The 6049-nt window shown below is 40.7% G+C and overlaps 1 long non-coding RNA gene across 3 annotated transcripts; it reads right to left on the bottom strand.

Moving 5' to 3' along the window:
• Window positions 1–367: 367 nt before the first annotated feature.
• On the bottom strand, window positions 368–5757 carry LOC124676982. Of its 3 annotated transcripts, XR_006993897.1 has the most exons (6): window positions 5529–5757; window positions 5103–5416; window positions 4864–5026; window positions 4551–4780; window positions 3661–4468; window positions 368–996 (listed from the first exon to the last, which is right to left on the bottom strand). It is a non-coding gene; the product is annotated as an uncharacterized LOC124676982 (long non-coding RNA). The 3 variants fall into 3 exon arrangements; XR_006993896.1 differs by having other exon boundaries at window positions 368–4468; window positions 4567–4780; XR_006993895.1 differs by having other exon boundaries at window positions 368–4468.
• Between the last annotated feature and the right edge of the window lie 292 nt (window positions 5758–6049).

The following is a 6049-nucleotide window of genomic DNA, read 5'->3' on the forward strand; positions in this document are numbered from 1 at the left end:
CAACCATGAGATAATACAAACAGTGGCAGCTGGTTCATCGAAGTAGCTCTAAAGTGATCATGGTTTGACATAAACACGTACATAGTCTGCTATAATAAGATAATTGTTCTAAAGTGATCATGGTTTGACATAAACACACATTCAGATGAGTACATAGTCTGCTATAATAAGATAATTGTTTCAGAAATGTACACACATATTTATACAATTTGCTATGTGAAACCATGTGTTCTGCGTAGCATACGGTACCCTTACTTATTTAAAATGTTCTTAATTTTCTGTGACTTCTCCCTGCTGGCTTCACCCTTCTCTGGTTTACTAACAAGTTGTTATCCAGAGTTGGTCAATAATCAGAAACTTTCTGTTTCTTGATTGTGTATTTCAAAGCAGAGTGCATCATCTGATAAGTCAATTAGGGTGCAACAAATTTTCATCAGTCAATGAACCACAAATTGCCGAGTCTACAGAGCAGCTGGAGGATTGCTCATGAAAGACCAACGTGAAGCTAGCCTTAAAGGGAGATATTGCTCATGAAAGAAACATATTTGTGTACATATTCTAGGCAACACAGTCAATGGAGTGCTAACTCACTATTTATAGCCTGACCAACGTGGGAAGACTGAAATGCCTCCACGAACTCCTTAACAGGAACACATTCGTCCCATCACTGTTTATCTAGTATTGTCCCTGATCTTTCCTTGAAGAATAAACTGAAGGGCCAAGAGGAAGGACATGCTCCAAATGATCTGCAGTGAAGTCACTAAACAAAGTCAAGAGAAAAAAAGCAGAGTGATTAAACCATGCAGGAAAAGGAGGCCCTTCAGAACAACCAACCGTCTGCTTGCCAGGCAGAATATCTCGCCTGCGAGCATCCACATCAGACAAAGCAACAAAGGAAGAAGCAGCATCCCGAGCAGCAGGCTAAGGAGTAAGCACAGAAGAAACACCAACGGAAGCAGCAGCTGGGAAAACGAACGACCAGACACAAACTGCAGGCTAAAAGTGTAAGGTGTGTGTTATCTGAATAATAACCAAATAATGCACTAATATGTATCTGATGGCAATTGAATTTAAGCTAACTGAATATTAACACGTAAGTTAACTGAGTGCTAGCTGAATAAGTAGCTGATGTACTTTGGATCTCACAAATTTATAGTTGTTATCATGTCCTGACCTGGAAGTGTTTTTACTCTCTATATTTGCACCCTAAAACACAAGGACACAACAGCATAGCTGAATCCTGGGGAAAGTGGAGAAGCAACATTGCAAAAGTATGCCAAAAGCATGTGCTGTCCCTCAATCGCAGCCCACAGCTATAAAAGAATGTACACATCACATAACAGTTTCCTTCCACTGATATACTTTCTTGAACCTACCAAAAACTGTCTATGAAACTGCATTTTAGCCGTGGGAAACATCTGTGTGGGAACCTTGTAAAAAAATTGTTCAACCCCCACATCAATCTAAGGAATAAATTGTGTTACCAACGTGGAATAAGTAATTGACTTCAGAAACTCGTCTAAACATGTAAGAAGCATCTTTATGATATTAACTGTCTAAAAAAGAAAAAAGAACAACCAGGGGCAACAGAACATTCTAATACCTTGTCCACCCTGATTAATATAAAAGGAGGCAAAACATGGCTCAGGAGGTTTCCATGGTGGCTAGTATAGTGTACGCAAACTATAATCCAGGAAATTATAGCATACTAATGAATTAGTATGTATGATAATTGTTCTTTCGCAGTAATGGAAGGTAAAATCAACTATACATTGTAAGAAACATGAATTAAAACTTAAAAGGCAGTGGCATGACAAAAAAAAATGCTTTTAAAGAGAAGTTCACATATAGGAGCATCTATTTAACTTTCTCCACAAAGGCAACATTTTAAGATTATCGAGCAGAAAGGAAGAACAAAATTATACGGGAGACAGTGTATATGATATATAAGTTAGTGCAATATACTAATTAATAGATAAGTAAATAAAGACACCTTATCCAATACGGCTGATATAAAGTGAATGCAATCAAGCTTCACAAGGACTACACATTACTTAAGAATTAGTACGTATGAAAATTATTATTTTGTGGGATCATCCACTCTTATTTATATAAAACGATGCAAAACATGGTTCAACAGGTTTCCATGATGGCTGGTAGAAAGTGTATGCAAAATATAATTCAGAAGATCATGTAAATTCACGAATTTTTTTGCATACAACCATCATATTTATTGTAGACTTTATACAAAGTTACCCAATACCATATTTTTGCATAATCCGAACCTCTCTTTCTATCTCTAGTATAAGTTAAGTCTTTGTTCTCACAACTGGCAGCCAAAAATTCTCACGCTATGACTAACTAAAAATACCAAGAAAGTGGTGGAATAGAGGAAAAACGACCAATCTTGAGATCTGCTCAATCTCAAATTAATTCTTGAGGAGCTCACCCACACCCCATATGTGCATCACATCACTTATTAAGATGTAAAATGTACATGCTCTATCAACTGAAATGTAGATGTGATGTTAAAAGGCCAGAATGTAGCAAGTCCTAGACCTCAGAAATGCTGACAACATTAGTACCTCAAAATTAGTCAACTGGTTGCAGCATCGTAGAAACTAATTTAGTCTAGAAGATATGTATGAATCACCAACTCATACCAATTAATCTCCTTTTTGTGAGTGCATATATATCATACACGTATGTTCTATAATATTTGCAAATGAAAAGAGATCACTACAATGGGATTTACACATGTTCTCATATGTAAGCAATTGTGAAAACTATTGTTTGCAGAGGCGATTTACAATGGGGTTTACAATGGATTATTTGCATAGGCGATTTGAGGAAATGCTTATTTTTCAATACATAGATATACACATGGGTCTTACTGATATTACTGGCATGTACTATATTAACCAAATTTAGCAATTAATGTAGAAGAAGCAACACACTCTGCAATACAGCTTGTAGATCTTGTAGTACAGGTGTTATTATGTAAAGAATAACTCCAGGTGGCGATATTTTACTCAATAAAACATGTGAGATTATAAGTTAATGCTGTTTGATGAAATAAAGTTAATGTTGTTTGATGAAATAATCATGGATTCTATTTTTTTTTTCATGAACCTAAGGCTTGAATTATTGGTCATATGTGGAAAGAAAGGGGTTGGACCATGACACCCTGCATGGAGCGAATAGATGTGCCGCTGGTCTTCGTGTTTGACAGAGGGATAGCCAAGCAATTCGCCGGATTTCGAGGGGAAGAGGCGCAAACGCTGGTGTCAATGCAGATATGAAATATGAGCATATAGCTGTTGTTGGAATGGGGATTCCTTGTAACAAAGACATGATCAAAATCCCATAGTGGCAAAAAAAATCTAGAGAATAACTTAATTGCCCATATTTCCTATATATCTCACTATCTATAAATAATGGCATTGGTATGTTGATAACATGGGGTAAAACGGATGTTTTTGTTTGCACTACCAAGACATATGGATGGAGTTGAAGTTCTTGCAGATAACATAAGCTACGACAGTTAGTGTAAGCCAGAATGCTAAATCCATTTGTGAATGCAAAAGGTGGAAGGAACTAACAAATCTATCAATAAAAATGGGTAAAGTACAGGATGTATTAGGGAAAGGATTTGTGTACCTCTATTTAAAGACATGTTCAGCTCATTTTCTCTGTGAAGGAAACAACAGGTGCTACACTCATCAGCAACTGCTCTACTTCACTTCGCATTTGAGTAGATGTACATAAAAGAAATCACAAGTTGCTTGTCTACTTCACTTTGAATTTTGCATGATGTAAATTTTACCAATGATGGTTGCTTGACAAAGATATAACAAATGGGAGTGGCAGGTTCTGAGGCTAACCTGTCAACTAAGTACACATTTCTTGCCTATGACCACATCAGGTAGTGAGGAGCATATCAGTATGAGCGTGGAGTAAACGAATGCATTTCTGAAAATTCAGAATAAGAAGTGGAGTTGGACTACCTATTCCTTTAGCCAAAATTAAATAGCAGTATTGTCCATAAACAAAGAATGAATTTACAGTACAGATGCCTACATTTTTACTCATGCAAATCAATAGTTCATGGTCCCAAAAGAATATAAAAAATGTCATGGACTTGAAGCAAACAAAAAATAGCCATCAATGACTTTTCAACTTTATTACACTCGAAGAGAGAGAAAATATCTTGTATCACTTACTGTTGAAACAATAGTCCCTTGTGAAGTTAATCAAACCATGCAACTATATGACTTCTTTGATAACAATAAGTGAGAAAATATATACATTCCTTACATGCTAAGTAATTGATGACCATGTTTAACAGGAGATAATGTTAATTTTAAAGGCAAAAGATAAAGGACTGTCTAGATTGACTGTTTGCTGCAGCTGAGGACGCACAGGGAGGGATTTGGCAATGCCGCCTGCTTCAAACAGCCAACTGAACCTGCGAGAACACATGATCGGCATGAGAAAATTATTTGTGGAGCAAGATGGCAGCAACGCGAAGAGAGCAGTTCCATCCACACTTTTGCCGTTCCCCACCATCCGCAGCTCCGTCCAAGCCGGCCCGCAGCCCACCATCTTCAACTCGATGGAGTCGGACAACAGGGCCGAGCCAGACATCAACACCATCGACGGCTTCAGCAGCACACTCAAGGTCAGCGACGAAGGCTTCGGCTTCGCCTACCACGTCCTCTTCCGCTCCGTCGGCGGCGGCCAGGTCGGCCTCTCCTTCAAGCATCTCAACCCACAGAGCCTGCAGGATAAGAACAAACCTTTCATTAAAAGGTATAGTCTGAGAAAACGATACTTTATTTTCATTGAAAGAGATGAACATACGTGAAGAATCTTTGCTGAACAGATAAATTAATCGGGTTAGGGAGATCCAGCTGTGTCAACTTCCATTAGAGAATATACTCCAACCCTAAGGCCAATCCAAGCAGGCACCAATGTATCTCAACTGGACGTCTGGACCGGGAAAACTCATAAAAGAGAACATGAACTACACGCAAAGAAGAACATATGAGAAAAAAATTGAGGAGAAATAACAGGAAAAACAAACATAGAAGCAGACACACCTTGTCGTCACCAGATCAGGCTGTGAAACAAAAGAGGCGTGATGGACCACTCCCTGGAGCGTGCTCGCCTTCCAACAGGAAGAGCTAGGAACAGGAGGAGGGGCGACCCCTTACCGACCTCCACGCGTTGAATGTTGCTGCCATGGACGCGAGGCATCTTACAGCGGGCCATCAAATCCAAAGCTCGATGGGGTCGCTGTGCTCCTCCCCCCACCTCCTCGGTCGCCATGACGGCCGCGTGCCCGAGCCCGTTGAATAAAAGGTCCTCCCATAGCCGGTGTCCGTGAGCTTGGCCAACCGCCCGCCCAACCACGCTGTGGCACGAACTCGCATATCAATTATCAACCCTAAACTACTTCTGTACAGGTTGCATCTCAACATGCAGTATTTTTCTAAAGGAGAAAGAAAATATGGAGGAGGGCATACCCACGCATCGAATCCTCGACCGGCTGCTGGTCTCCTCCGTCCGCAAATCGCCGTGGCTGCCGGCCTCCCCGAGCTCCGCTGAGCCGCTCGGAAGCACCGCCACCTCGTCCGCATCCTCCCCACCAAGCAGAGCAAGCCGGGAGGCAGCCCACCAGGGAAGACCGCGACGGGGACGTGCCTCGCCGGAGGGCCGCCGTGTAGAATGTCGGAGGAGGAAGAAGAGGGCAGGGCGGAGGGCACCAGGCCTGGTCTGGAGACGAACCCCCGCGGTGGAGGAGAAAAATAGGTAGAGAGATCGTGGGGAGGAGTTGAGGGACGGTACAGTCAGATGACCTCTCTAGAGTCAAAGCGGTTCAGTAAAACTGCTACATCCACCCATGACAAAATAAAGCCCAGAACAGAACAAAGAATAGTGAAACAAAAAATGCAAGAGGATGGCCGAAGTGCACACAAGAAAATAACAACGCAAATCTCAAAATTCTGAGAATAAAGAAGTTTGTTGCTCTTTAATATAGTAGTTA

The sequence above is a fragment of the Lolium rigidum genome, chromosome 7 (genome assembly GCF_022539505.1).
Source record: "Lolium rigidum isolate FL_2022 chromosome 7, APGP_CSIRO_Lrig_0.1, whole genome shotgun sequence".
NCBI classification, from domain to species: domain Eukaryota; kingdom Viridiplantae; phylum Streptophyta; class Magnoliopsida; order Poales; family Poaceae; genus Lolium; species Lolium rigidum.